This window comes from Akebia trifoliata, chromosome 13, assembly GCF_017979445.1.
Source record: "Akebia trifoliata isolate Shusen 1 chromosome 13, ASM1797944v1, whole genome shotgun sequence".
Taxonomy (NCBI): Eukaryota; Viridiplantae; Streptophyta; class Magnoliopsida; order Ranunculales; family Lardizabalaceae; genus Akebia; species Akebia trifoliata.
Genome location: NC_141387.1, coordinates 11,325,046 through 11,333,141, shown reverse-complemented (window position 1 = coordinate 11,333,141; position 8,096 = coordinate 11,325,046). Strand labels below are relative to the sequence as shown.

Here is an 8,096-nt window from a genome sequence, read left to right as displayed (position 1 = left end):
ACCCAAATCCATCTCAACGGGGTCTAAGACCTAGATCCACTACGAGCCTAATCCAGATTCAATTTCGAACCAAGTTCAGGATCTAACAAAGATAACAATAGATCAATTTACTCAAATGCATCCAACTTTTTCAAAAAAAAAATAGTAATAATAAAAAAAAAAATAAAAATAAAAATTCCCAAAAGCGCCAATTGCAGTCATTGATCAAGTCAGTGCCTAGAAAGATCTTATCTTATTGATACGAGGGGGATAAACTACGTCTATTCAGGGAACAAGGTGATTTAAGAGTGCCATTATGCACCGCCTCTTCCTTGGAGATCCGCCTGACTGACGGTGATTTCATAGAACTGAATTGGAGGCTACCAAAAACATAGGTTGTTTCAACTATCTTAGAAATTACTTTTTCAAAATATTTCCCGACTCCGTGTCGATGCCAGCTCCGTACTGATGAAGTTACCTTTTCAAAATATTTTTCGACTCCGTGTCGATGCCAGCTCCGTGCTGATGAAATTACTTTTTAACACATGATACTCGCACAAATTTGGCACTATTTAAGTCATTCTCTACATCTGACTATGTTACAGCCCGATGTCTTAGGTGAGGCAGAACCCAAATATAAATTTGGATCATTATTTTGTTCTTATGTCATATTTTAGTGGCTTGTAAATAGATTTAGAGATCATGCTTTTAGTTGAAGCTTCTGAATCCATGTTCAGAGATGAAGCATTTGATGACTTGTGCTGACTTGGTACAGGAAAAGGATTATGCTGATTTGGTACTTCAATGTGTGTTTCAAATGTTGATTAGCATTTCAAATTTTCATATTGACTTTAGGAAGGATTGTCCACTATCCAAACATTTGCTCATGATCCAAGTAAATAAAAAAAATTCAGCTTGGATATGATTAATAGAAAAAAGACCTCTGTCTACTTCTTATATTTTAGTTTGCTTGTTGTTTTGTGAAAGTAGGGGTTTGCTTTTTGGTAAAAGTAGAAGAGTTATGATGGTCATTAAAACTAACTGATTAGAGTTTGCACAATAGATTGCAGTAAGTGAATTAAGGGAAAAACAAGTATTAACAAGTCATGTGCATTTAGAAGAAAGGCCCAACCATGGGGCCTTTAAAGTAAATTGGAATTCCCTATTGCATGGTCTTTAAAGTAATTTTCTCTTAAATTCTTATACATGGCAGATTTACCCGAATTCAATCGAAAAAAACATCGAATTATGTGGCTATGCTTCCAAGTGACAGTTAAGAATGAAGTGTATATTTTAGTGTAGTTTTTCCTTACTTAGCAATGTTACCCATTTTTTTAATCTAAGTTTTTCCATGATAATGGTAAGGAAAGTGTTTTTCTTATAGAAGTAATTATTTCTGTAATACCCATTTCATTGGATGAGTAAGAGTACTTTTGTTTTGCTTCTATGATTGCCATTTAATTTGAAAATACACATTGCTTCCCTTCTTTAGGCGCAAAAGCATCAATTGTTCTAACCTATGTACTCTTACTATTTAATTAAATGGGACGTTATAAATCGATTTTTTCCGCAGAAAGTGTTTTTCTTATAGAAATACTTATTTTTGTAATACCCATTTCATTGGATGAGTAAGAGTAATTTTGCTTTGCTTCAATGATTGCCATTTAATTTGAAAGTACACATTGCTTCCCTTCTTTAGGCGCAAAAGCATCGATTGTTATAACCTATGTAAATGTAAATATATTTTATTAATAAGTGACCATCTCAGTTTCTTGAATACTGTAAGACTTGAAAGGGGGTTCTCTTAGAAGTCATGGAAGCAAAAGTAGGAATGCTTGCTGGATTGTACAATTGAAATACAATTCTAAATGGGTCTAATCCTAATTGTAAACAACTATTGAAGTTGTTTGAATGTGTTATAATGCTTTGTAAAGTAATTAGGATTCGAAATAGAATTCTAATTTTTTTGTTAAAGACTTAAAGAAATTCTGCAAGCCGAAATCATATCATGTCTAGAATGCAACAGGTTTTGATTTGGGAAGGATGTCTTCATTTTCAACTTGATAAGCTTGGTTACCCTGCTGAGTTTGTGAAAATCAGTTAAGACCACCTTTTAACTAGTGCAGGTGGTGTTCAAACATTAACTAGTGCTTGACAATATCAACACCTTATATTTGGACTCCTGTTTGTGGTTCTCATATGGATAACATTTTGCACAATCTAACTGTACAATTAGATGTTCTCAATATCATGATGATCATCAAAACTGGAATAAAAAATCAGTCTATTCTAATCTTGATTGAGCTTGTTAGGTTAACAATGGTCTTTCTCTTGATGGTCTTGTTATAATACATTTTCTTCTAATAACAGGGTTTGATGGTATTAGTGGTTTGATTCTGCCATCACTAATTCGGATTCTTGTTATATTCCGTTGATATAGGCACAGTGTCATAAATCCTTGTGTTTTATGGGATTATGTGAACTTTGCTATTTCAATTTTTCCACAATGTTGGATGAAGGAGTTAGGATTCAATGGGTTAGTGCCATGGCATATTATACATGGCAACTGTCTCATCCATTCTATTTCATGAAAATAGAATGAATGTACAGATGGCGATCAGTCATTGGATGCCCACATCCCAAACTGCTTCTACTGTTCATGATGAACAACTTAGTACTGCATAAATGGAACGCCGAATGAAGCTGCTGCAAGAGGATAGGTAATTTTACCATCCATAATCGTGTGTTTAATAAGTAAATGTGATTAGTGCATTTCCTTTTGGTGTTACGTACAACTTGACTTGTTTTTAGATTTACAATTATGTGATTCTTTATCACCAAGACATGAGTAAAGACTTATTCCTGCTTCAGGTTTTTGTTATATGGCTGCAAATTGTGCTTCATTGTATTGTCTTTCTTACATTTGTCACGTATTTTTCTTTGGATATGCCTTTTCTTTTTATCAGTATAATGAATTGTATAAAATAAAATACTTGGGGGAAAAATTTACCAAAAAAACCTGTCAAAATGTATATTGATGATTTATGTTTTTGTTGGCATAAATGTGCATGCACCGCTCATATGTTTCTATGGGTATTGTAGTTTGCCCATCTTTTGGTTATTGAGGTTGGACTTTATCATCGAGTAGTTATCAACAACTTCCAGACATGAACTCAGGTTGAAGATCTAATATGAAATTTGTGCAATCTAATTCATGAAATTTGCTAAGTTGGTTAAAGTATGTGATTATTGATAGCACACCTGGGTTTGAAACCTGCCTTCACCTACTAAATACTAGCCACTAACCCGTTAGTAATTGCACTAAAAGGCTTTCGTCATAGCGAGTTGCAGAAATTGCACAAACAATTTGTTATCAGCGGCGTGTTGACAGAAGCTGAATTCTGGGCAACAAGAAAGGTCAGTTACCTACTCATATCTAAGCCTTGATTTAAATGTATTGTTTGTTATATGCCCTGTTCAAACTATATACTTTATTTGGTAATTCTTTTTTGTTCTATCTAGACTATCTCCTTTTCAATTGTTTCTTCTGTTGATACCTTCTTTGAATACCTAAGGATTAGTTTTTTGTAGTTATGAACTTTTTTTACTAATCTTTTTTGTTGCAGAAGTTGCTTGCTACTGATGTCAGCAGAAACTCGAAACAACAAGTGGGATTCAAAAGTGCTATACTTGCAGATGTCAGACCATTAACTGATTGTTGGGTACAACATGGAACTTCTTGTTTTATGTTCTGATTACTTGTTTGCATATATTTACAAACTAACATCTCCAAAATATTTTTCTATTGTTACCCATTTTACTTTTTTCAAACTGCTCTATTTTGACTTTTTTTTTATAAATAAAATAAAATAAAATTGTTACATTGAAACTCATATAATAGGTTCCCTCATGGTTAGATTCATTTTTTTATATGTTGTATCTTTCCATAGAAACTCTAAGAATTTCCTTCTATGTGTATTGCAAGAGCAACAAAGTCACATTTAACTTGACTCCGGAGATCATTCATTAGGTAGGATGGTTGCACCCCTTTTTTAGTTGTTTGCTTGGATGATAATTATGCAGATCTTTTTGTGATTGAATTAAGTCAATGTGAAGCCACTGTAATTCCTGATTGTTGTTGTGAATGAATGGACATGTTTGGAGATTATCAATTGAATGAATGATTTTATAAACAAATAATGTTAACCGCAGACCAAAAAATTTTATTTACATAATCTATAATATTCCACAACCTCTCCCGTCCCCACCGGGGGGTGGGGATGGGTTGAATATGACTAGTAGCCTTACTATTTTCATAGGGTTGACATGATACATGGATGCTTTTCATCTATTTTTTTTTCCAGAGAATTGTTGTTATTTTTATGCCTTTGCCAACTATGGGAGTTATTCCTATCTTTGCCCCTTAATGTTCTTGGGTTGGGAGGCACTTTTTCTAGACTTGCAGTTTCTCTATTTGTTTCTTTCTTTCTCTAGGCTACCAGATATTACATGATGTTCAGGGGATGGTGCCATCTCGGGAAGATGGTAAAGTTTGTCAAGTAATAACATCGGATGTGGGATAAAAAACTTGTCTTGACCTATCAAAAAAAAAAAAAAAGAGAGAGAGAGATGTACATGGAAATGTGTGACTGTATGTTGGTGCATGCATTTGAGTTAACCTTTCCTTATGTGTGTCTGAACTCTTGCTTGGTTGCAAATCCGGTGGTTTTTTTTGTTAGTTATAGACAATAAAAGCTTCGCTAGTGTAATAAGTTTGAATTTATAGTCTTAAGTGGAATGATAATTATATCCTGTAAGTACTCTCTCTTTCAATTTCCTAGAATGTTTAAACTTGGTTCTTAAGCTAAAATCTCTTCATACAGTTGCATACTTATTTGGCTAATAGGATCAATCAAAAAACAACTTATTTGGCTAATAGAGTTGATGGTTCCAATACAAGTAGTCATAGAAGTGATTATATTTGACTTATAAGACCACCTTTGGTGACAGTGAAATTTTGTTTCAGATTTTTGTCGAACAACATGTTGTTCACCTGGCATTTCTGAATTTTGTGCCCAAGAAGGTAAAAAAAGATGTTTCTTAACTTTTCTCACTGTGCAGGCACTTCTCATTCTTCTTCCTTTTTGTTTGTTATGTCCATTATCAGGAAATCGCTTTTTTTTTTGGGTGTTGGGGGGGGGGGGGGGGTCGTCCTACTTATTTGACAAATATGTGTACCTGGGGAAGTCTTGGTCTCATATTTTGTTCTTGTTCTTCATAATTTTCTTTTGTGACTTGTAGATGACAGAAAAGGATTTTTGGATCAAATATTGTAGAGCAGAATATCTCCATAGAACGAATAATTCTGTTGCTGCTGCAGCAGAAGCTGCTGAAGATGAGGAGCTTGCTGTTTTTCTTAAGCATGATGATATTTTGGCTAGTGAAGCTCGACGAAAGGTTCACTTACTCTTTCTCGATACATTGGAACTTCCGTTTGTTTATGTTGATAATATCTTGAAGGAAATGGTCTATTTTTGCTGCATTTCTCTGTTCTTTTTCACAGTTTAAACATTTTTCTTGTATTTTCTATGTTGAAGAATTTTCTGTTTACAGATCAAAAGTTAAAGAAATGAGAGCAGTTTAATTGACAAATTATCATGTTAGATATGTTGATATTGGAATAGAAAGTGGTCCATTGACATTCTTAATCTTTCCAAAACACCCATTAATCCAAATTTTATTCCTTTTTATGTGGTTTATTTTGATTTATTGAGTGGTTTATAAGTTAAGAAAAAAGTAGTTATTATTGATCAGACAGAACAGTGCGATCATGCATACCAAAGATGCACAAGGGACCCAATTGCATGTTGTGGGTGATGGTGCATTCCACCCCCCTCTCTCTCTCTCTCTATTTTCTCTCTCTCAACACACTCACATATAGGATACTTATTAGAGATTTGACCCACGGTAAGTAATTACATAACTAATCATTGGAAATCTTTGAGCACTAATTATATCTTTTTTTTTCTACTTCTTAGCAGCTAAGATGATGTCTAGGACGTAATATGGTTGTTCGCGCTAATGGCCGTAAGCTCGTACACTTCAATAGAAAGACAAACATACGTCGTTCACATGGACAACGCCAAGGTCATGGCCTTGGATCGATCCCTCACTAATACTAAGAGATGGTACGAAACAGTGATGGACTCCATTGTCGAATTCTCAACAATAGAAGATAAAGAACAAGAAACACAATTCCCTTAGCTCCTATATGTCTACAAGAGCACCATCTCTAGCTTTATTGCAAAGCTCTCAACCAAAGAAGTTAAATCATTAAAAAACATTGATGGGTTTCTCTACGCGACTCCGGACGACATGTTAAGACTACACATTACACATACTCCTCAGTTTATTGGCCTACAAAATGGCAAAGGACTATGGCAGGCTCCAAATTTGGCCTCTGATGTGATAATTGGTATTGTTAACACTGGAATCTGGCTTGAGCATATTCGCTTCAAAGACACTGGCATGTCACCCGTGCCTACTAGTTGGAAGGGAACTTGTGAGCAAGGCACAAAGTTCTAATCTTCGAATTGTAATAAGAAACTTATTGGTGCAAGAGCCTTCTTCTAAGGGTACAAGGCAGCTACAGGACGATTAAATGAGGCAATCGATTATCGATCAGCCAGGGACAATGAAGGGCATGGGACCCACACTGCTTCGAATTGTAATAAGAAGCTTATTGGTGCCCAATTGCTTCTATTAGAGTTTGTTTAATAATGAAATTTCAATATATAATATGAATTTTGAGTTATTTAACTTAATTTGGAACTTGTTTTATGATTTTTCTTTTGTTTTTTTTATTTTTCTGATTTTTTTATTATTATTTCGTTTATTGTGATTGGTGAATTAGAGGACCGTACTATTATTTGTTAAATCTCCAAATTCGATGGTCATACTCTATGAAATTTTTTTTATTTTTTTTTAAGCTCATTCTCTAATAATTTAATAGTCCAGGGCCGTCAAAAAAAAATTATACAAGAAAATATTTGATGGGAGGGTCCATCAAATTTCTTAAAATTTGATAGCTAAGACCATCAAATATGGACTTTTTCACATAGTGTTCGGTATCTAACACCTTCTAAAACCCATAATTTGACCTCTTACCCATTTTTCTTATCCGTGGACTGATGCATATCTATTTAGAGTTATTTTTTGTTCCTAAACCTAAATTACGTAACGACTCTCATTTATCAAAAAATCCTCAATTTATCAATCGGACTCTTTATACTATTTAGTGAAAAGGATCGAGGCGATTTCAATCCCAACCTAATATATTAATATTTAATAAATGATATTTTCATCTCATTTAAAGCTAATGAATTAAGAGTACGGATCTAGTTAGGTGTCCCTTTCCTAACCAAGGTAAGGTGGCACCTCATTATGTGCCACATGGCATTTTTTTGGGATACTCGACCATATGATATGATCCATCCCTTGGTGAATCCACCTACCAAAAAATCCTAGTGTTTGATAATCTACATCCACTAGATATTATCTCTTGAAAAAGAATTTAAATTCAACAATTAGAAATCATTCTTAAGACAATGCTATAATCAATGGATTTACGTCACCAATCAAATTGATCTTTTGTATGTCAATTCACAAAGAGACGGATCACATATCCATACATTTGTAGGTCGTCAAAGTTTCCACGTGACATAAAATGGGGTGCCACCTGACCTTGATTTGGAACGGGACACCTAACTAGATCCCCACTCATAAACTAAATTAGTTTTATGTTCCCATCAAAGAGATGTCAAAACATACATTTAAGGTAGGTCTATTCTCATGCAAGTTGAGAATAGTCACTTTACAATCGGTTGAATCGGAATAAATGGTCAATAATTGGCTGTCTCACCCAAGTTCCCCACACGAATGTTCCACTGGATCACTAGGATACAGATATCTTTCGTCCTTGTGGGCCCACCGTCTGTTCGTAGGACCATATTTACGTATCTTACACTTACCACAGAAATCTTGTGTCCAAAACACAAACTATTATAACTCCTGAAGTCCGTAGCTTTCCTTACTAATTAATAACATTTTACATTTTT

The 8,096-nt window shown here is 34.3% G+C and overlaps 1 long non-coding RNA gene across 3 annotated transcripts; it reads left to right on the top strand.

Annotated features, from left to right (window-relative positions):
- Window positions 1–537: 537 nt before the first annotated feature.
- On the top strand, window positions 538–6,824 carry LOC147387846 (uncharacterized). 3 transcript variants are annotated; one of them, XR_015171559.1, is made up of 6 exons: window positions 538–3,396; window positions 3,606–3,701; window positions 3,965–4,009; window positions 5,006–5,062; window positions 5,281–5,436; window positions 6,021–6,824. It is a non-coding gene; the product is annotated as an uncharacterized LOC147387846 (long non-coding RNA). The 3 variants fall into 3 exon arrangements; XR_015171560.1 differs by having other exon boundaries at window positions 6,018–6,824; XR_015171561.1 differs by lacking the exon at window positions 3,965–4,009 and having other exon boundaries at window positions 541–3,396.
- Window positions 6,825–8,096: the final 1,272 nt, after the last annotated feature.